Source organism: Mustela nivalis, assembly GCF_964662115.1.
Source record: "Mustela nivalis genome assembly, chromosome: 5".
In the NCBI taxonomy this organism is placed as follows: domain Eukaryota; kingdom Metazoa; phylum Chordata; class Mammalia; order Carnivora; family Mustelidae; genus Mustela; species Mustela nivalis.
This window is the reverse complement of record NC_139024.1, coordinates 27,456,321-27,481,356: the sequence shown is the minus strand read 5'-3', so window position 1 is coordinate 27,481,356 and position 25,036 is coordinate 27,456,321.

Below are 25,036 nucleotides of genomic sequence, written 5' to 3'. Positions count from 1 at the left end.
CCTGTAGAAGAAGATCCAGGGACGGAGCACAGCTCTGACAGTGGGTCTCCAGGATTTTTCAAACTAAATCCGAAAGCAAGAAGCTCCTTTCCACTGTGATCACAAAAGAGTGAGAACTTGAGTCTGGGAAGACCAGCAGCTCAGGTTTCAGTTTTGTGGTAATTGACAGAGGAAGAAAGCCAAAAAGGGAGATGGGGAGAGAATATAATCAAGAAAGATATAAAAGAGGGACGCCTGGGTGGCTCAGTTGGTTGGACGACTGCCTTCGGCTCAGGTCATGGTCCCGGAGTCCCGGGATTGAGTCCCACATAGGGCTCCCAGCTCCATGGGGAGTCTGCTTCACTCTCTGACCTTCTCCTCTCTCATGCTCTCTCTCACTGTCTCTCTCTCAAATAAATAAATAAAATCTTAAAAAAAAAAAAAAAGAAAGATATAAAAGAAAAGTGAAGAACTAATGAAATCTGGAAAAGGAAGGGCTAATGATATTGGAGTTCCAGACTCCAGACCTATTTCAGCATCAACCTGAGTGACTGGTATCTCCTTTGGTGACAGTATATAAACTTTCCACTAAAATGTCTGTAATATAAAAAGAATATATGGGAGAGGGAAAAAGAGAAGGAAGAAAGGAAATGGGAGCGAATTCTCTGAGACAAAAGTAGGAAAGGAAAGCTTAGCCTGTTAGGCACCTGAGAAAAGGAAGAAAGACTGGGTTCTACATCAAACTGAAGGGCCAGGGGAGTAAGTAAGCAGTAGACATTGTGAAAATAAAGGAAACCGCATTAACAATGGAGTTAGGAAGCCTGAAAGGGGAGCTCTTATACAGGATAGCCTGTTGTAAGAAGCTTACCTCACATTAACCAACAGGAAGAAGCCTATGCTTTTCTACTCCAGGTGGAAGAAGAAACCAGCAACAGCCCAGTCCTACATAAGTAATCATCACCCTCAATGAGAAGTTCTAACAGGCATGCTCAGTTTCCTCTTTTTCCCATATACAAGCAAGCCCTTCTCCTGTGTTCTATGGACTTGCCGGCAATTCACCAAAGTTTGCCTGTTCCAAATCGTAGTTTTCTGATATTCTTGAATAAATTCATTTTACTGGTAAAACAGCTTGCCTCTTGGTTTTGGGTTTTGGCGGGGTTTTTTTGTTTTGTTTTGTTTTTCTTTTTTCTTTTTTCTTTTTTTTCATTTGTGGGTTTTTTTTTGTTGCCTCTTGATTTGTAAGGTCAACCTCATCTAGAAGGCTAAGTACAAGGAAATATGGCAAAAACAATTGTCCAACATTTATTTTAAGGCATTTGACAAGGTTCTTCTGATTCCTCTTTGCACATTACAGAAACATACATTTTGAGTGGTTGCATTTAAATAGAGTTGAATACTTATGTTTATCCATTCTAGAGGTATCTTTAAAGGACACTCAAGTTTCCAAATCAAATTCATTTTTCTACATGACCACGGTTTATCTTATTCTTCCTTGCTCTCTTTGTCACTAATTTTGTCCTGTTTGTTTTAAACATTTAGCAGTTTCAGCCTATCTGAAACTGAGAAGGGACATGATTTGGAGATATACAGATAGTATAGTTTTTATGCTGGTTACTTATGTTGGAAGACAGCCCATGATGTGCATCAAGAAGGCTGAACTGAGACCCTACAATATGCAAGACTTGGCAAAAGTCCAAAACAGAAACAACTGAATACCTCCAGTGGATCATCTGGGCTCATTTGAGTCTGTACAGAGAGACATACCTGCACACAATATCCTATGGCATACCTTTTTCTCAGTATTAAACAACCTTTTTATTCTCATTCATTCATTTTGTCATAAATCCCATTGTTTGGATAAAAATATTGCTACTGCTGTTTATTTACCTACTGCTGGTCATTTTTATATTCTCAATTATTTTTCTGTCATTTAGTTGTAAATGACATCACTAAATTGTGTATTAATTCAATCTGAAAATGTCTAGTGCCATTATTTTGCTATTGTATATCTTATATAATCACATTTATTTTATCTTTTTCCTGACGTTATTTTACTTCATTTCAATTGAATATACATATGTTTCTTGTTTTTTCTTTCTTTCCTACTTTTTCATGAAGAATTAAGTATTATTGTCTCCCTCTCCTACTAACTTCTGGTGGTTTGGAAGTTCTGGAACTGTTTGTTTTACACTAGTGTAAAAGGTTGACATTACTTATTTCTTCATCAAATGAAGTTATAGCTAAATATTGTCTGTAACTTCTGACTCACAAAAAACATATTTTAATCAATATTATAAATCTGCAGTATAAATATTATACCATACACATTTTATCATGCTCATTCTCCCTCTATAGCACTCCCTGCTGGCCAAGATTTTACTGAAATTAGTAGTAACCTTGGTTTAAAGTAGATACTATTTTTAAATAATCTCTGTATTTTGTTTCCTAATGTTTTATTCAAGTTTCACTATGTTAACAATGTTTTAAAATAAACTTATATTTATTGTTCTCAATTATTTTATGTTTTCCTCCTTAAATTGTTTATTTTGATTATTTTTTCTGAGTACTTTTTTAGTGATTTTCTTTTTTGGAAAAAAAAAAAGAGCATATGGGATACATTTCAATTTCCTAAATTACCCAAAAAATTTTTTATCTTGCACTCATATGTAAATGGCAATTCTCTCACACGTTGGTTTCAAAGACTTTTCAAGTTTAGAACTCTATATTGTTAAGCTATCTATGAGAAATCTAATAGTCTGAATTTCATTCTATTGTAGCTATATTGTTTTTTCTTAATTTAGGATTGTCTCTCTTTCCCCTGAATTTAAATATTTTACCTGCATATTTGTGTGTGTACATGTGTATACATATGATTATATGTATGTACAGGTACTACATATGCAAATGTTTTTATGTGCATCCATGTCTGTGTATAACCTTACATATATGTGTGTTTTCATCTAATGTCATCAATGTGTTGTTTTATTTGGTGACTAGACAGGAAGAGTCCATAACGTCTATGAACTGAGTGACATGATATAAAACTATGTAAAATCATAAGATAAATTTGAACAAATCAGAAGTGTAAAGGGAATCTTTTATCTTTGTGGTATATTGCTAAATTTACTCCTAAAACCTGTCTTTCTTTTTTATAGTTTTTTAAATTGAAAATATGATTAACCAGCTAGAAACATTATTTGCCAGCTTCTTTTGCAAGTAGATATGGTCAGGTGACTATCTGCAACAATGTAGAGTAAGGAGAAGGGATGTGCTTTCCAGGTCTTGACTATAAAACACTAAGAGGGTCAACATACTTGACAGAAATATAGGAATTTGGGAGCTTGGAGCACGTGAGTGGCTCAGCCAGTTAAGTGACAGACTCTTGGTTTCAGCTCATCACGATTTCAAGGGTGGTGAGACTGAATCCCATGTGGGCTCTACCCTCAGTGGGGAGACAGCTTGAAGATTCTCTCCTCTTCGTCTCCCTTCACTCATGTGCACACACTCATGCTCTCTCTCTCAAATAATGAAATTATTAAGCAAATTAGAAATAAAAAATAAATATTAAACAAACAACAGTACTTGGAAAATGTTAGAAAATAATCATTACACTGCACTGAAAACTTATGACCTAAAACTAAACTCTATTCAGGGGAAAATTCAAAGCAAATTCAATAGGTCAGAAAAAGAAAAACTAGGGGTGCCTGGGTGGCTCAGTGGGTTAAAGCCTCTGCCTTCAGCTCGGGTCGTGATCCCAGAGTCCTGGGATCAAGCCCCATGTCAGGCTCTCTGCTTAGCGGGGAGCCTGCTTCCTCCTTTCTCTCTGCCTGCCTCTCTGCCTATTTGTGATCTCTGTCTGTCCAATAAATAAATAAAATTAAAAAAAAAAAAAACTAAGCCTGCCTCACTATGTACAGGTACTCAGAATTTATCACTCAGTGGGGATTTTTTGCAATTGACTCTCCTTAGGCTATTATTTCCAAAGGCTCCTATAAAGTGAATATTAGTTCAATCTATTCTAGTAAGCCTACATAACTAACTCCTCAGGTAAACTTCTCTTGCGTATATACAGAAATGAATTATGGGCTAATATCCAAATTATAACTTGCAGATACCCCTTAATATGGTCCACTTTGTATTGCAATTTCTCTCTATAACAGATATCATGCATATGAGTAACAATTATTATGCTCCCAAAATGCAAAAAAACAAAACAAAACAAAACAAAAATGGGCAAAGATTGACTATAGGTAAATGATTCAGTTACATGGAACAGATTCAGTAGCATCTCCTCATCAGAGCAGCAAGTTTTCTTACAAATACCCAAAAGATATCTGAGAATAAATAGTTCCTATCCTCTACCCCTAAAAATATCAGTTAACACTCATGCTTCTAAAAATCCACTAATCCCTAACTTCACACTTCACCAAAACCTATATTACATTGGATCTCTGCTTAAAAAGATTAAGAGCGTCCTTTCCCTAGCAAGAAATACAGTTCGTTTTAGGCATTTTTCCCCCCAGATTTGAGTAATGGCCTCTTGTTTAAAATACCCAGTGATACCCCAGACAAAGGTAAGCCATCCACCAATTCCTTGAAAAGGCCTATTCTAATTAGAATATTTATAAATTATAAAACATAAATATCTGATAAATTAATTCAACCTCCATATTTCTCAAAGATATACAAAAGTAATCAACAAAAAGCATTTCATCTGCACTATAATAGGGTTTTTTGTTTTTTATGTTTTTGTTTTTTTTTTTTAAGAAGCAGGATGTTTGCTTTGTTTTTAAAACAATTGGGGCACTTGGGTGGCTCATTGGGTTAAGCCTCTGCCTTCAGCTCAGATCATGATCTCAGGGTCCTGGGATCCAACCCTGCATTGGGCTCTCTGCTCAGCGGGGAGCCTGCTTCCCCGTCTCTCTCTGCCAGCTGCTCTGCCTGCTTGTGCACTCGCTCATGCATGCTCTCTCTCTGTCAACTAAATAAATAAATAAAATCTTTAAAAAAAAATCTAAAGCTGGTAGGTTGTAAGAAGAAATTGACACATATAGCTAGACACATATAGTTGAAATAATGTATAAAGATGCTAAGCTTACTAAAATGTTACCCAAAAGATAAGAATGTATATAATTTTAATACTCCCACTCTGCAATATATTCTAAAATATTTCTAGAATATTTCCTAATAAAATTCAGGGGAACACTAAAATTTGATTATGTAGAATATTAAATGTATTATTGGTATATAAGAAGAAGTAACATTGAGACTCGAGTGTTAAGTGTGATGAAAATAAATTATATAATCTATGCAATGAAATTCTATTTTACCATTTAAATGTAATTCTGCAAAATAATTTAATTTCTTGCCAAATGTGATTTTGATTTGAAATAACAGTTTTGGACTTAAGCACTAAAAATCCAAAATCAACTCATATGTCAATTAACCATGAAATACTATTAAGTGGTATGTGAAAAGGCTAAAGTGGCTGCACAAGCATTTTGCTGAGGGTTTCAATTATAAAAAAGGTCTAAAACATCAACCAAAAAAGACTGTTTCTAAAAATGTTTAAAGAAACAATTAATAGCTATAGAGAACTGGTAGGAAAACAGCCATCATGGGTTTCAAAGACGGTGATGGAAGGAAAAGATGAGGAGCTTAGCAAGTCTGTAATACCAAGGACGAGACTGAGCTATAAAGGCTGTTGTCTTGCAGAGCTGTGTTTTACTTTAAAATAATCATGCATATATAAACTTTCATCATCAAATTTTCTCCTAACATCCTCTTTTCTCTAAAAGTCTGGTCTTGTCAACTTCTCTAATTCCTCTACTTTTATACTTCCAACTTGAAAAAAGCAGAAAGGAAAAAACCAAAAAAATATAAGCATTACACGATTGCTTTATGCAATGGCCTCCTACTAGAAAAGGCCCAGCTGGTATGTGGGGTTCCATGATTAGATCCACTTTCACTGTATTTTTCAGTATCGGCCATCAGGATCTCCAAGAGCTCCATGCTATGGTATCTGATGGAGCCAAGATCTCTGCTGAGGTATTATGCTGCTCGAGATTGCTATTTGAATTATAACCATTAATTGCATACACTAAGGATTTGTTTCATTGTAAACATATTTTGGCTTGTTAGAATTATTTTAATAAAAACATTTCTAGTACATTCTATCTCAATAGATCACAATGATCTAACCAAGGTCAGCTCTGAGAGACAGCTATGATTCTTATTTGATATTCTAACCTTACCAGTATTTTAGTTAAGTGAGCTCATCACGTAGCCTTAGACATTCTAGCATGGTCTATTCTTACACTCTTTATCAGTTTGTAGAAAAAAAAAAATCAAAGAAAAAGATTACTGGTGGATTATCTTTTTAAAAAACTTTATTTTTTAGAACGGTTTTCAGTTTACAGCAAAACTGAGTGGAAAGTATAGAGACTTCCCATATAACCTCTGCCCTAGTATACACATTTCCTCCCCAACTATCAATATCCCCCACCAGAGTTGTATATTTATTATAACTGACGAGCCTACATTGACATATCAGTATCACCCCAAATGCATAGTTTACATAGGGTTGTCTCTTGGTTTATAAATTCCTTGGTTTTGGACATGTACCTATAATACCATAAGAGTAGTCTCACTGCCCTAAAAATCCTCTGTACTTTGATTATTCATTCCACCCTCCCCCTCCCAAGGCATGACAACCACTGATCTTTTCACTGTCTCTCCAGTTTTTCCTTTTCCAGAATGTCATATAGTTGGGATCATACACTATATAGCCTTCTCAGAGTGGCTTCTATTAGTGAAATATATCCATATCTTTTCATGGTAGCTCATTTCTCTTTCATATGAATAATTTTTCATTGTCTGGTTGTAACACAGTGTTTTCTCCATTCACCTACTAAAGGACATTTTGGTTGCTGCCACATTTTGGCAATTATAAATAAAACTTCTATAAACACCCATGAACAGTTTTTGGGGTGTTTGTTTGTTTGTTTGTTTGTTTTAATGTGAACATAAGTTTTCATCTCCTTTGGTAAATACCAAAGAGTACAACAGCTAGATGCTATGGTAAGAATGTGTTCACTTGTGTGAGAGATTGCCAAACTGTCTTCCAAAGTGTCTGTATCCCTTTGCATTCCTAGCAATAATAAATGAAAGTTCCTATTGTTTCACATACTCACCAGTATTGGTATCATCAGTGTTCTGGATTTTGGCCATAATTATAGATGGGTAGTGGTATCTCATGGTTCTTTTAATTTTTTTTATTTCTTTTTAAGATTTCATTTATTTATTTGACAGAGAGAGAGAGTAAGCACAAGCAGGAAGAGTAGCAGTCAGGGAAGAAGCAGGCTCTCCGCTGAGCAAGGAGCCCAAAGTGGGACTCAATCCTGGGATCATGACCTGAGCTGAAGGCAGCCAATTAACTGACTGAGACATCCAGGAACCCCTCGTTGTTTTCACATTTCCTCTCTCAGACTTTTACTCTATGGCTAAAATCATGGACTCAGATAACAAAAATCAATACAAATTCTTATATATTTTACTAAATCAGCAGCCCAAGCATAATAAAAAATAAGATGATTGGGGATGATGTTTTAGAATTAAAATATAATTTTAAGTTCTTACTCTGGCCTCCTTTCTTTTTATCCCCTATCTATATAAACTGAAGCTAATTTGGATGACTTGGAACTTGTGCCCTAGGGCAATGTAGTCTGAAAAGGGAGGTACTCTTCTTTATTATAATCAAATGTTATATTTTTATGAGTTAAGTTTGTCCTTGAAAAACAGTGAATAATTGTCGAACGCTATCATTAAAAAAACAGCATAAAGTTTTAATTTATTTAGCTGTCTTTTGCTACAAACTCCCCCTTCCTTACCTCCACCAAAGTCACTGATTTGTCTCTCTGTAGATAGTTCCAGTATGTAGAAATACCTTTATTTAATTTTGGAAATTCACTGGGAAACTATTTTAGAAATCACATTATTTTAAGGATGTATTATTTGAAAACAGCTAGGACTAAGTGGAAACTGGCAAAGACTGGCAATATTATATTTACTCATTCACTCAACAGAGATTTATTGAATGCCTACTCAATATCATTACTTTATAGACAAAAATCCTTGCTTTCAGAGAGCTAAGGTAGTAAATGATGATAAGAATTCTATACCCTGTATATGAGATGGGGAACAAAAATCCATTGCCAATGCAGAAGACCTCCCCATCCTTTGACAAGTGCTATCTGAAACACCAAATCTCCATGTTTTCCATTTTCCCAGAAATCCCTGGTACTACTTTCTTCCCATTAATGTCTTCTACATATCACCAAGTTCTCTTTATTTTTCAAGTTTTCTTTTACTATTGTGATCGAATTTAGTTCTGCCTTGATATAAATTCTGTTCAGGGGAACATTATTTCTTGTAGAAGTGGGGTACTCACACATTAATAACATTTAATTTCCCATTTAAAATTCATGATTATGCCTTCCATATAGTCAATAGTCTTCTCTCTGTATTTCACCAAACTCAGAAGTTTTTTGGGTTTTTTTTGGTTTTTGATGTTGTCTGTTTTTATCTTTGTTTTCCTTCTGCTGATTAATGGTATTTCCTACAATGTGTTTTTTAATTTAATTAAGATTACCATTTCTTGGGAGAAGTATTTTTCCCTTGCTCCCAAGTTTGTTTGTTTGTTTATTTGTTTCCCATTTAAACAATTCCCTCCAGCACTGCAATAGAAAGAGAACATAAGACATAACAGTTATCAGCCATGGGTACCTATGCACCAAGTGAAAGCCATGTCTTTCCTCATTTTTTTTCATATTCCAAATGTGACCTCTCTATACAGACCTCAAGTCATTTGTCACGGTTCAAACATTAACATTTGCTCTCCCTTTTCTTATAGCCATAAAATACAAGTTCCTTGTTATTTTTTTAATATTTACTTTCTATTCAATTGATTTAAATTAAAAAAAAAACAGTTTGAGGAGGAGTCAAGATGGCGGAGAAGTAGCAAGCTGAGACTGCTTCAGCTAGCCGGAGATCAGCTAGATAGCTTATCTAAAGATTGCAAACACCTGAAAATCCATCAGCAGATCGAAGAGAAGAAGAACAGCAATTCTGGAAACAGAAAAACAACCACTTTCTGAAAGGTAGGACCGGCGGAGAAGTGAATCCAAAGCGACGGGAAGATAGACCCCGGGGGGAGGGGCCGGCTCCCGGCAAGCAGCGGAGCAACCGTGCACAAAATCAGGACTTTTAAAAGTCTGTTCCGCTGAGGGACATCGCTCCAGAGGCCAAACCGGGGCGAAGCCCACGCGGGGTCAGCGTGGCCTCAGGTCCCGCAGGGTCACAGAAGGATCGGGGGTGTCTGAGTGTCGCAGAGAATGCGGGTATTGGAACGGGAAAGCCAGCTACAGAGACAGAGCCGACAGTAAGCTCACAGCTCGGTGTTACCTTGAACCGGTCGCAGGCTCGGTGAGCTCGGAGGGCGGCCGGAGGTCAGGCAGACAGGAGTAACTGGGCGTTGTTCTCTGAGGGCGCACTGAGGAGTGCGGCCCTGGGCTCTCGGCTCCTCCGGGCCGGAGACGAGGAGGCCGCCATTTGTATTCCCGTCATCCAGAACTCTAAGGAAAGCGCTCAGGGAACAAAAGCTCCTGAAAGCAAACCCAAGCGGATTACTCACCCCGGCCCCGGGTAAGGGCCATGTAATTCCGCCTGGGGCAAAGACACTTGAGAATCACTACAACAGGTCCCTCCCCCAGAAGATCAACAAGAAATCCAGCTGAGACCAAGTTCACCTACCAAGGAGTGTGGTTTCAATACCAAGGAGAGCAGCAGAATTCCAGAGGAGGAGAAAGCCAAGCACGGAACTCATGGCTTTTTTCCTGTGATTTTTTTTAGTCTTGCAGTTAATTTAATTTTTTCTTTTTCATTTTTTGTGTTTTTTTTTTTTTCCTCGCCTTCGGGTAAAATTTTTTTTTTAACTGTTAACTTTTTCTTTTTTAACAATTTTTTACTAGTTTATCTAATATATATATTTTTTCCTTTTTACATTTTTCTTAGGTGTTTTCTTTTTTAAAAAATTATTTTCTTTTATTTATTTTTTCTTTTCTTTTTGCTTTTTTTTTTCTTTCTTCCTTTTTGAACCTCTTTTTATCCCCTTTCTCCCCACTCACGATTTTGGATATCTTCTAATTTGGTTAAAGCATATTTTCCTGGGGTTCTTGCCACCCTTTTAGTATTTTACTTGCCCCTTCATTTACTCTTATCTGGACAAAATGACAAGACGTAAAAATTCAACACAAAAAAAAGAACAAGAGGCAGTACCGAAGGCTAGGGACCTAATCAATACAGACATCAGTAATATGTCAGATCTAGAGTTCAGAATGACAATTCTCAAGGTTCTAGCCGGGCTCGAAAAAGGCATGGAAGATATTAGAGAAACCCTCTCGAGAGATATAAATGCCCTTTCTGGAGAAATAAAAGAAATAAAATCTAACCAAGTTGAAATCAAAAAAGCTATTAATGAGGTGCAATCAAAAATGGAGGCTCTCACTGCTAGGATAAATGAGGCAGAAGAAAGAATTAGTGATATAGAAGACCAAATGACAGAGAATAAAGAAGCTGAGCAAAAGAGGGACAAACAGCTACTGGACCACGAGGGGAGAATTCAAGAGATAAGTGACACCATAAGACGAAACAACATTAGAATAATTGGGATTCCAGAAGAAGAAGAAAGAGAGAGGGGAGCAGAAGGTATACTGGAGAGAATTATTGGGGAGAATTTCCCCAATATGGCAAAGGGAACGAGCATCAAAATTCAGGAGGTTCAGAGAACGCCCCTCAAAATCAATAAGAATAGGCCCACACCCCGTCACCTAATAGTAAAATTTACAAGTCTCAGTGACAAAGAGAAAATCCTGAAAGCAGCCCGGGAAAAGAAGTCTGTAACATACAATGGTAAAAATATTAGATTGGCAGCTGACTTATCCACAGAGACCTGGCAGGCCAGAAAGAGCTGGAATGATATTTTCAGAGCACTAAACGAGAAAAACATGCAGCCAAGAATACTATATCCAGCTAGGCTATCATTGAAAATAGAAGGAGAGATTAAAAGCTTCCAGGACAAACAAAAACTGAAAGAATTTGCAAATACCAAACCAGCTCTACAGGAAATATTGAAAGGGGTCCTCTAAGCAAAGAGAGAGCCTACAAGTGGTAGATCAGAAAGGAACAGAGACCATATACAGTAACAGTCACCTTACAGGCAATACAATGGCACTAAATTCATATCTCTCAATAGTTAACCTGAATGTGAATGGGCTAAATGCCCCTGTCAAAAGACACAGGGTATCAGAATGGATAAAAAAACAAAACCCATATATATGTTGCCTCCAAGAAACACATTTTAAGCCCGAAGACACCTCCAGATTTAAAGTGAGGGGGTGGAAAAGAATTTACCATGCTAATGGACATCAGAAGAAAGCAGGAGTGGCAATCCTTATATCAGATCAATTAGATTTTAAGCCAAAGACTATAATAAGAGATGAGGAAGGACACTATATCATACTCAAAGGGTCTGTCCAACAAGAAGATTTAACAATTTTAAATATCTATGCCCCCAATGTGGGAGCAGCCAACTATATAAACCAATTAATAACAAAATCAAAGAAACACATCAACAATAATACAATAATAGTAGGGGACTTTAACACTCCCCTCACTGAAATGGACAGGTCATCCAAGCAAAAGATCAGCAAGGAAATAAAGGCCTTAAACGACACACTGGACCAGATGGACATCACAGATATATTCAGAACATTTCATCCCAAAGCAACAGAATACACATTCTTCTCTAGTGCACATGGAACATTCTCCAGAATAGATCACATCCTCGGTCCTAAATCAGGACTCAATCGGTATCAAAAGATTGGGATCATTCCCTGCATATTTTCAGACCACAATGCTCTAAAGCTAGAACTCAACCACAAAAGGAAGTTTGGAAAGAACCCAAATACATGGAGACTAAACAGTATCCTTCTAAAGAATGAATCGGTCAACCGGGAAATTAAAGAAGAATTGAAAAAAATCATGGAAACAAATGATAATGAAAATACAACAGTTCAAAATCTGTGGGACACAACAAAGGCAGTCCTGAGAGGAAAATATATAGCGGTACAAGCCTTTCTCAAGAAACAAGAAAGGTCTCAGGTACACAACCTAACCCTACACCTAAAGGAGCTGGAGAAAGAACAAGAAAGAAACCCTAAGCCCAGCAGGAGAAGAGAAATCATAAAGATCAGAGCAGAAATCAATGAAATAGAAACCAAAAAAGACAATAGAACAAATCAACGAAACTAGGAGCTGGTTCTTTGAAAGAATTAATAAAATTGATAAACCCGTGGCCCGACTTATCAAAAGGAAAAGAGAAAGGACCCAAATAAATAAAATCATGAATGAAAGAGGAGAGATCACAACTAACACCAAAGAAATACAAACTATTATAAGAACATACTATGAGCAACTCTACGGCAATAAATTTGACAATCTGGAAGAAATGGATGCATTCCTAGAAACATATAAACTACCACAACTGAACCAGGAAGAAATAGAAAGCCTGAACAGACCCATAACCAGTAAGGAGATTGAAACAGTCATTAAAAATCTCCAAACAAACAAAAGCCCAGGGCCAGACGGCTTCCCGGGGGAATTCTACCAAACATTTAAAGAAGAACTAATTCCTATTCTCCTGAAACTGTTCCAAAAAATAGAAATGGAAGGAAAACTTCCAAACTCATTTTATGAGGCCAGCATCACCTTGATCCCAAAACCAGACAAGGATCCCACCAAAAAAGAGAGCTATAGACCGATATCCTTGATGAACACAGATGCGAAAATACTCAACAAAATACTAGCCAATAGGATTCAACAGTACATTAAAAAGATTATTCACCACGACCAAGTGGGATTTATTCCAGGGCTGCAAGGTTGGTTCAACATCCGCAAATCAGTCAATGTGATACAACACATCAATAAAAGAAAGAACAAGAACCATATGATACTTTCAATAGATGCTGAAAAAGCATTTGACAAAGTACAGCATCCCTTCCTGATCAAAACTCTTCAAAGTGTAGGGATAGAGGGCACATACCTCAATATCATCAAAGCCATCTATGAAAAACCCACCGCAAATATCATTCTCAATGGAGAAAAACTGAAAGCTTTTCCACTAAGGTCAGGAACACGGCAGGGATGTCCATTATCACCACTGCTATTCAACATAGTACTAGAGGTCCTAGCCTCAGCAATCAGACAACAAAAGGAAATTAAAGGCATCCAAATCGGCAAAGAAGAAGTCAAATTATCACTCTTCGCAGATGATATGATACTATATGTGGAAAACCCAAAAGACTCCACACCAAAACTGCTAGAACTTATACAGGAATTCAGTAAAGTGTCAGGATATAAAATCAATGCACAGAAATCAGTTGCATTTCTCTACACCAACAGCAAGACAGAAGAAAGAGATATTAAGGAGTCAATCCCATTTACAATTGCATCCAAAACCATAAGATACCTAGGAATAAACCTAACCAAAGAGACACAGAATCTATACTCAGAAAACTATAAAGTGCTCATGAAAGAAATTGAGGAAGACACAAAGAAATGGAAAAATGTTCCATGCTCCTGGATTGGAAGAATAAATATTGTGAAAATGTCTATGCTACCTAAAGCAATCTACACATTTAATGCAATTCCTATCAAAGTACCATCCATCTTTTTCAAAGAAATGGAACAAATAATGCTAAAATTTATATGGAACCAGAAAAGACCTCGAATAGCCAAAGGGATATTGAAAAAGAAAGCCAACGTTGGTGGCATCACAATTCCGGACTTCAAGCTCTATTACAAAGCTGTCATCATCAAGACAGCATGGTACTGGCCCAAAAACAGACACATAGATCAATGGAACAGAATAGAGAGCCCAGAAATAGACCCTCAAATCTATGGTCAACTCATCTTCGACAAAGCAGGAAAGAATGTCCAATGGAAAAAAGACAGCCTCTTCAATAAATGGTGCTGGGAAAATTGGACAGCCACATGTAGAAAAATGAAATTGGACCATTTCCTTACACCACACACAAAAATAGACTCAAAATGGATGAAGGACCTCAATGTGCGAAAGGAATCCATCAAAATCCTTGAGGAGAACACAGGCAGCAACCTCTTCGACCTCTGCCGCAGCAACATCTTCCTAGGAACAACGCAAAAGGCAAGGGAAGCAAGGGAAAAAATGAACTATTGGGATTTCATCAAGATCAAAAGCTTTTGCACAGCAAAGGAAACAGTTAACAAAATCAAAAGACAACTGACAGAATGGGAGAAGATATTTGCAAACGACATATCAGATAAAGGACTAGTGTCCAGAATCTATAAAGAACTTAGCAAACTCAACACCCAAAGAACAAATAATCCAATCAAGAAATGGGCAGAGGACATGAACAGACATTTCTGCAAAGAAGACATCCAGATGGCCAACAGACACATGAAAAAGTGCTCCATATCACTCGGCATCAGGGAAATACAAATCAAAACCACAATGAGATATCACCTCACACCAGTCAGAATGGCTAAAATCAACAAGTCAGGAAATGACAGATGCTGGCGAGGATGTGGAGAAAGGGGAACCCTCCTACACTGTTGGTGGGAATGCAAGCTGGTGCAGCCACTCTGGAAAACAGCATGGAGGTTCCTCAGAATGTTGAAAATAGAACTGCCCTATGACCCAGCAATTGCACTATTGGGTATTTACCCTAAAGATACAAATGTAGTGATCCAAAGGGGCACATGCACCCGAATGTTTATAGCAGCAATGTCCACAATAGCCAAACTATGGAAAGAACCTAGATGTCCATCCACAGATGAATGGATCAAGAAGATGTGGTATATATACACAATGGAATACTATGCAGCCATCAAAAGAAATGAAATCTTGCCATTTGCGACAACGTGGATGGAACTAGAGCGTATCATGCTTAGCGAAATAAGTCATGCAGAGAAAGACAACTATCATATGATCTCCCTGATGTGAGGAAGTGGTGATGCAACATGGAGGCTTAAGTGGGTAGGAGAAGAATAAATGAAACAAGATGGGATTGGGAGGGAGACAAACCATAAGTGACTCTTAATCTCACAAAACAAACTGAGGGTTGCTGGGGGGAGGGGGTTTGGGAGAAGGGGGTGGGATTATGGACATTGGGGAGGGTATGTGCTTTGGTGAGTGCTGTGAAGTGTGTAAACCTGGTGATTCACAGACCTGTACCCCTGGGGATAAAAATATATGTTTATAAAAAATAAAAAGTTAAAAAAAATAAAAATAAAAATAAAGTTAGAGGAAGCTGGATTCTAGAATAGCAAAGATCATCTTTTGAAAGTTTTGCTACTCTAAAATAAAATTTATATCCTTAACAAATAATGAACTTTCCTTCCTCAAAAGAATCTACAAAGAGACTGGTTAGATCTCTGAGATGCTATACCATGTGACCCAAGGCTGTGAGTCTAGGTTGTCTTTCATAGAATCCCACTAAGTTGGTCTGCTTCATGGTCTTTACTTCTTCTCATTGATGTTTATAGGTTTGAATGCTTAGATTTCGTTTATGGAGTCTCTGCCCTAAAAATGCATTTGTTTCAATAAGCATTTTGAGCACAAATATAGCTTCTAAACCATTCAGACATGGCCTGTAGGACTCAGTGGATCAAGCAGGAGATGGCAGATGCAATTGGTTTGTAAAAATTTTCAAGTCTTAAGCATTGAAAGATCTCCTAGGAAAAGTGACACGTCTGCTGCCACTTTTAAATTGACAGAGCAATAGATCTTGGGTTGCCTCAGGTGCTGCCTAAAGAATCAATAAACTCCCTTTAAAGGCCCACTAATGTCTCATGAAAGGCATCCAAAAACATTCTACTTAGAATATCCATCTTATTTCCTTCTGAACAATGTAACTCCCCGATGGGTAACAAATTGAGAAAAACTTGATTTGTATTTTTTAAAGGATGCCTGTTTTAATAGAGGATATTGACAGGTAATTTTGAAATTCTCATTTTGGAAGGGAGTCCTCAGCTATGTTTAAGTGAAAAATGTATCCATTAAGAAAACGTTTATTTAATGAAAATATTTTGGAGTTATACAAAGACTCTCAATAATACCTTCTAAAAACTGGCATATGAAAAGCCTTCAACATTACTTTTATTATTAATTAATTCAAAAATCTAAAACCTTACAACTTCTTTATAACACAGAGCAAACCATTACTAAGTAAACACATGTTAGTTGACGGTCACTTATTCCATGAATACACAAGCTTAAGATTTTCAATTTATTAAGGGTTTTACCAAGTCCTCCCCATTGGAAAATGAGAATAAAATCTTCCTCACAAAGTTATTAATATTTTCTAAATGCTATCATTTATAAATCCTTAGAACATTATATGTCAATATTATTTTCTTGCTGAAATATTAATATACTATTTATTACTCAGTATTTATCAAAGTATCTTACATTCTTTGGGTATAAGCATAAAATATCAATAATTACCTATAAACTACTTGAATCTAAAAGTTTCTTAATCCCTATTCTTGGCATCATTCTGAAATTTATTCACAAAACTTGGGACGCCTGGGTGGCTCAGTTGGTTAAGCAGCTGCCTTCAGCTCAGGTCATGATCCCAGCGTCCTGGGATCGAGTCCCACATCGGGCTACTTGCTCCGCAGGGAGCCTGCTTCTCCCTCTGACTCTGCCTTCCACTCTGTCTGCCTGTGCTCGCTCTCACTCTCTCTCTCTCTCTCTCTTACAAATAAATAAATAAAATCTTTAAAAAAAACAAAAAAAAAACAACAAAACTTAAGCTGTATCCAAAAAATTTGCAACTGTTTTCTCATGATAAGGTTTGTGATAATGGTAGTGGAGAATCAATATTTTTTTTAATTTAAAACACAAGTTTATACACAGTAAAAAAGCCAAAGCAATGTAGAGAAAAAAGACAAGTAATTAAACAGACTGAATGTAATAACATAAACAAAATTTAGAGATGGGGGAAGAGAAAATAGGCTGTAGAGATCTAAAATTCATGTATATTAATACTTACAAAGCCATGTACAGGTTTTATCACATAAAGGGTAGAGTATAAAATGGGGATTTTAAAAAATTATAGGACACATGGGTGTGTGTAAACATGATGTTTCCTTTAAGTACCTCCCAAAACAACAAAAAAGGCAAGCCCTATGAATACATCCCTTCCATGTAAAGCACTACATTTTATGTCCTCATAGTTTCCTTGGCTATCACATACAGTATCAATGAAGTCTCCCTTCCTATTTTTTGTCGTTGTTAAAATCGTTTAAGTTTCATTTTTATAGTATTCAAGGAAATATTGAAATAAAATGCCTTGAAGCAAATTACATACCTTTCAGTAACTATAGCTGTCATCACTCAGAAGATCTGTACACTTGTACCTATAGCTGTCATCACTCAGAAGACCTGTACACTTAAATCCTTGGTTTCAGAACACACTGCACTTTACTACCTTCTTTACTGCTTTTAAAGTAGATGAATGATTTTACCAAATACTCCTAAATCCATTCAAATAGTTCATGCATACAGGAAATAACTGAGCTTATCTTAATACCTTTCTTTCAGTTCCTTGGGTTTCTGTTTGATCTGCTATGTTCTGGGAGTCAGCTTTCACTGGCAACTTGGTTTCTATGCTACTTAACTGAAAGCTGTTTAATTACCTGGGCTTAGTAACAGCAATATGAAAAAATAGCAGAGCTACCACTATATACCTAACAGAACAGCCAAAATCCTGATCACTGACAACACCAAATGCTAGTGAGGAAGTGGAGTAACCGAAACTCTTATTCATTAATGGTGGGAATGAAAAATGGCATAGCCACTTTGGAAAACCATTTGGCAGTTTCCTACAAAACTAAACACATTCTACCATACAACCCAAGGTATGTACAACTGTACTCCTTTGTGATTACCAAACAGAACTGAACATTTATTGCCAAAACCTGGAAGCAACCAAGATGTTCTTCAAGAGACGAGCGGATTAATAAACTGGTACATCCAGACAATGGAAGATCATTCAGTGAGCACTAAAATTAAGTGAGCTTTCAAGCTATGAAAAGGTATGGTGGAACCTTAAATTCATGTTAGTAAGTGAAAGAAGCCAATCTGAAAGGGCTATACACTTTATGATTCTAACTATATGACATTCTAGAAAAAGCAAAATTTGGGGAAAAAAATCAGTGATTGCTAGGAGTTAGGTAGGAGAAAAGGATGAATAGCAGGAGCACAGAGGATTTTTAGGGCAGTGAAATTATTCTTTATGATACCATAATTGTGAAGACATGTCATTATACATTTTCCAAAATCCATAAAATGTAAAACACCAAGAATGAACCCTAATACAAACTACAGACTTTGGGTAATAATGATGCATCAATATAGAATCACTGATTGCAACAAATGAACCACTCTTGTGCAGGATATTGATAGTTGGGAAGGTGTATGTGTGTGTGTGTGCAGGGAGGACATACAAATGTACTGTCCTTTCTGTTCAATCTTGCTCTGAACCTAAAAATAAACAACACAGTGTATTTAAAAAATAAATAAATACCAAATAACATTAAATACATTTTGGCATGAAAATCTGTGATGTTGGTAATGCTCGTAAAGTTAAGGCAGCAATTCTTAAATGAGAAATTTTTATATCCTTCTAGAAAACTGCTATATGTCAGTTGAAACACAACTCTTGCCCGAATCTCACTCCAGCTTTAGAAAAGTTAAAAAAAATACCAGTCTCTGTAATTCTCAAGATTTATCACCATCATTTCCCCCTCTACTTTCTGCCCTTATAGAGTTGAAATTACATCCTATTTGTTTTAAATAAAGAAACCCTTCTACTTCCCTGGACAATGTGATGTGGATCCATGATGAATAAACTAGATTCCTACTACAGAAATAGTGTTTTATGAGAGAGAATTTTTTTCACCTGCTGAGTCAAAGAAAAAGGCTTCTGATATAATAGTCTCATTACTAGACACTACCACCCACATATGCATGGAATGACTTAAAAAGAGAAAACAAGAGGAAAAGAGGAGAGAGAGAAGGAAGAAAGAAGAAAGGGAGGGAGGGAAAAGGGGTCAGAGAAGAACTAGAAAATCAGTAAAATACATTTTATTCTACTCATACTTAATATGCTTTAATCACTTTAACTCACATTACACCCTAAATTCCTGAGCTCATGAGTATCATATTTTGAATACAGTCATTAAACTGCACATGTTCAGAAGTATTGACGGATACAAAAAACAAAATTATAATCAAGCCAGACTTCACTCTATTAAACTTGGCTTATTTTATTTAAAGAACTGGCTGACATTGTAAAACATATCTTATTGATAATGACACTAGATGACCAATGGTAGTATTTTAAATTTCTCTTGAAAAAGAATCATTAAGTAGGGTTTTCCCCAAGATATAAAAACCCACTAACTTAAGAAAAACAAGAAATTTTTTAAAGATTTGGAAAATCAAAATTATAAATTCTTTGCTATTATAAATAATGATACATATTATCTTTTCAAGTTAGTGTTTTCATTTCCTCCTATTATATTGACATATTCTCTATCTAACATGCATAACCAACTAAAAATAATCACTGGATACTCACAGGAGAACTAGAACTCTGTGTTTAGCTGTTGTTGTTGAAGGGGGTTACCTTCCAAGTATTGCTATGTCAACTTTTCTCTATAACATTACTTGGTTTCCTTTAACTTCACAGATATTTTTAATAATTAGCAGAAATATCTGTACTGGAATATACAGAAATTTAGAATTAACTTAATGGGAAATACCTTACATGAATATAAAATGAATCCTATATGAATCTTTACGTCTATACTACAAATTTAGCAATAACTGTAGGTAAAATAGAACTTGAATCAAATAGAACCTGTTGTTTTTAATGTGCCAATACAGAATCATTATTTCATTGAAAAAAATCCTTCATTAAATGATTTAAATTTAAAAAGGAAGAAAATAATACATGATAATTTTTCCAAAGAAATTATGCTTAGTGTGCTTTTATTTTTTGAGGGATAATCTCTAATAATCTCTAATACAGTTTATGCCCTAAAGTACAATTAGCAAACAAATAATTGGCCATTATACATTTCTTTAATCTGACTTGACTTCTTTCAGTACCTTGGAGGAATGAGAATTTCAAATACTAATGACATACTAAGAATAGAACATGCAGTTCATATAAGCAACATTTCTGAAACCTCAAGAGAGAAACTAAAAAAAAAAATCACATTTTAATAGCTGGTGTCTTTTTCATATTGTTTCAGTTCAGAAGTTAATAGCAGAAATATCATCCCAGGGGCACCTGGGTGGCTCAGTGGTTTAAGCCTCTGCCTTCAGCTCAGGTCATGATCTCAGGGTCCTGGGATCGAGCCCCACATCGGGCTCTCTGCTCAGCAGGGATCCTGCTTTCCCCTCTCTCTCTGCCTGCCTCTCTGCCTACTTGTGATCTCTCTCTGTCTATCAAATAAATAAATAAAAATCTTTAAAAAAAAAAAAAGAAAAGAAATATCATCCCTTCACCTAGGAACTACTTCTTTCTTCACCCTACTCTCGAGTTTGTACAAGAGTGGCATGATTTTTTTAGTTCTCTTCTCTTACAACTACTGATATATCAAACAGTATGGCTAATCAGAGCTCTTTGTTGTTTTATTTCCTTTTTAAGTTTAGAAATTGGAAACACATCTACATACCATTAGTTCCTCCTATTCTACTAGGAGTTGCAAAAATTGAAACATAGGGGATATTGACAACTATATTCTCTGGCAGATAAATAAATACACTCTGCCTCTCTCAAGAAACTGTAACCAATGCACAGACAAGAAAAAGCACAGATGATGAGCTAAAGAGAATAAAGCAGGTTTTGTTTTGTTTTTACCAAGAGCCCTAATTATTATTACTTCTTAAAAAGAAGTAATAATATATATATATATATATGAGAGAGAGAGAGTGTGTGTGTGTATGTGTGTGTGGAAGGGAGGAGGGGCAGAAGGAAAGGGAGAGAAATCTTCAAGCGGACTCCTTGCTGAGCACAAAGTTGGGCTCAAGCCCAGAACTCTGACATCATGATCTGAGCCAAAATCAAGAGTTGTATGCTTAACCAACTGAGCCACTCAGGCACCCCCAAGAGCCCTGAATAATACAGTTATTATCTTCATACTTTTAAATTGACTTCATAATTATTACATACCATTTTCTATTATGTATTATGGTTTAAAATGTGACTGCAATAAAATTAACATATGAATATTTCTTCTCTTTATCTTCTCATTCTTCTTTGTCACTCAAAGATAACTAGTTCAGTTATCTGTAATGGAAACTAGAATTATTTAGAGTCAGAAGGGAGTGGACTGGACTGGAGATAGGCTAAGTCTAGGGACAGAGCTGAGGAGCACAAAGGTGTTACTGGTTGGAGTCTGGGGAAGAACTTTGAGGTTTCGGTAAGCAAGAGGTATGTGAGCAGCTGAAAAATGAGAAAAAGTCAGGAGTAAAACAAAGTGAATCATGAAGTTATGCTGAAGGTTATGAAATTATTTCCATTTTTAAATTAGTTATAAATATCAAAACTCACAGAAAACTGTAAACTAAAGTTTATGATTATAGCTACTCATGCCTGCAATTCACACACGCACACACACACACACACACACATTCAAGAGCAGAATATGACTTAGGTTTTGCTCACAGTTTGATATTTAACTTTTCCGTTTTTAAAATTTTCTCAAGATGTTTCTAATTTCCCATTCCTGAAGACAATATACAGAAAATCATACACATTTTTCTCAATGTTTATTCCACATTTCAAATATAGGTAATATTCCTTGCCGGTATATATTATAGAATGGGCTTATTTTTGTTTTAACTTCATGTTGGGACTTTATATGAGATTCTAGACAAGCACTGGGATTATAAAGGAGGTATTTTAAATTTCTTTCATTTTCCTAATTCAGGTAACTGTACATGATTTATACTTGTACTTGCTTATTTTTCTATATGCCTTTATGATGTTTTAAGTACTTCCACAAATTTTGTTCAACTGAATCATAATAACATCTTGTGAGGCACATTTTAGAAAAATAAGAATCTAAAAAATCAGAAAGTCTGAAAAATTACCCAAGGTCTATGGCTGGAAAATGGAAAGCTAGTAAGAGAATTCAGTTTTTCCTCACTCTAAATTCAGTTTTGTTTTTGTGTGTGTGTGTTATTCAGTGTTCATACTACACTGACCTTGTTCTAGTGTTTCCATCATATCAGAGACATCTGTGCAAAATAACTTTTGCTTTAGTGTTTTTATTCTTGGTTTAAGGTTAAAAAACAAACAAACCAACAAAACTCTCTGCTGGACTCACAACCAAGTCCAATGCCAATACTTAATGCTTAATAAAGAAATATTTCCTATAAAAATATTTGTTACAGAAAAATAAATGTTTTTCAAGAAGAGCTAAATTATATATAATGTTTCATAAAAATACACTAATCTCTGAATATCTCATTATTATGATTCCCTCAAATCGATTTCCATCCCTTTTCTCTTGAGAATTCAACATAGCATGCTCCCTCAATCAGCTGCGCTGCTTTCTGCTAAAGTGACTCTTCAGCAGGAATTCACTGATTTTATTAAATAATTATAAATGAACATCTATTTCTAAGGTTACAAAGAATAGAGGGAAGCATTTAGGATTATGATAAGCACACACAAAATATATGAAAGCCAGAAAGAAGGAAGGGTATTAATGTATCAGAGACTTTGGGAAAGAACTGAGGAGTGATGGATAAACAAGTGGCTGAAGACAGGAAAGGGGGGGTCTTCCTGGATGATAGAACAATAGGTATTAGGGCCAGAAGCATGAAATCTGATAGCATATTCATGGGGCCATAAGTGGATCAAAAGTGAAATGAGTAGATGAGAGGGCAAGTGAGGAAAGATCTTATAGGACATGCTAAGGAATTTAGATTGCATCTCAACTATTACTGAGGGGTTTTAAAGGGTAAACTGCTATGTTCAGATTTGCATTTTGAATAGATTACTACGTGACAATGTTAGGGATGTTTTGGAAAGGTATAATCTGTAAGACAAAAACCAGATATGAAAACTTTAAGTGCTTCAAACAAAAGGTAATGGTGTCAGGTTTAGGTGATGACAAGGTACAAAGACAATAAGGAAGTGGTGTCTCAAGGGAAGTGGAGATAAAGGGGAAAGTAATTTCAAAACGCAAGGAAATGTCAGACTAAACAGTATTATGTACTATTCATATGGATATATATTAACTATACTATATATAGTGTGTGTATATATATATATCTCCATATATAGTATCATATGGATATTATAGTAACTTTGGGACAATACTTTGCATAAAATCCCAAAACCTTCAATCAATGGTAGTGAATGGCCTGCATGAAAGCAAAAGATAACAACAAAGAGACGTGGAATGTGCCCTTCCTTTGAATACCATCAAATTTTGATTAAGGCATAAATTTTACTTCTGCTCTGAGAACATATACTTCTATGATGATGTTTTTATAAGATAAAAAAGAGAGGACACTGAAGTATAAAATACTATAAGTAGTATAATTTATACTCAATTTATAATCAAGCACCAAAGAGAATTAGTTATTTCTGGAGGAAATGACAATGAGATCAGCTCAATGTTTAATAGAGTAACCTACTGAATAGAATACTGAGAAAATTGGGAGAAATTTTTTGTAGTTGACCAATGTTCTAAATCTCAGTAATCTTTTTGGTTTTTGGTTTTTGTTTTTAGAAGACTTTATTTGGGTGCCTGGGTGACTCAGTGGGTTAGGCCTCTGCCTTCAGCTCAGGTCATGATCTTGGTGTCCCAGGATGGAGTCCTGCATCAGGCTCTCTGCTCAGTAGGGAGCCCAGCTTTCCCCTCTCTCTCTCTGCCTGTCTCTATGCCTGCTTGTGATCTCTATCAAACAGATGGATATAATCTTTAAAAAAAAAAAAGATTTTATTTATTTGTAAGGGAGAGAGAGAGAGCACAAGCAGGAGGAGCAGCAAGCAGAGAGAGAAGCAGGCTCTCTGCCTCTTCAAGCAGGGAGCCCAAGGGCAGGACTCGATTCCAGGACCCTGGAATCATGACCTGAGCTGAAGGCAGATGCTTAACTGAAAAAACCACCTAAGCACCCCCAACATACCAGTAATCTTAAACTGCTGTTAAAATTTCCTTCCACATGTACCACCAAATATATGATCTGAATAAAATTTGAGAAACACTGTAGTTGAAAATATAAATGGGAATCTAAAGGATGCAGGGCTTTTAAAAACAACAGAAAGAAAGAGATGACAAGTAGTTTTGAAGTATGTGATAGGTTATTTGGAAAGTTAGTCTAATTGAAAACCTAGAAGATCATGCTAACTCATAATGGTAGTCATTAGAGCTATTTGCTATTATTTTAAGTTCTTTAACTCCTGGGCACAAAATAAGGACTGTACTTCCTGATCCCCTTGAGATTGTATGAGATTATATGAGTAGTCATGATTAATGACTTAAGAAAAACAATGATATATACCTACCATTATGAAAGGATATCTTTGATTGCTGCCAGGAATGTTTTTTCCCCCTAGTCTGGCCAACAAAACCATTAGCAATGATGGATGCTCTAATGGTCTGTGATGAGCTGACCAGCTGACCAGTAATCGACAGAGTATGAGTGAGAAATAAATTTTGTTGCAGTAAGCCACTGAGATATGGGGAGTGTTACTGTAGCATAACCCCATCTTTCCTGAGAGATACCCTAATCAATACATAGATTATGGCAAAAAGACACTGCTGAAAATGATCTATCTCAGTAAAAGACCAGAGGCTGGTACAAAAATGTTGTGACACTGAAGATTTTTCACTTCCTCTGATTAGTCCTGAGGATGTCTTGATC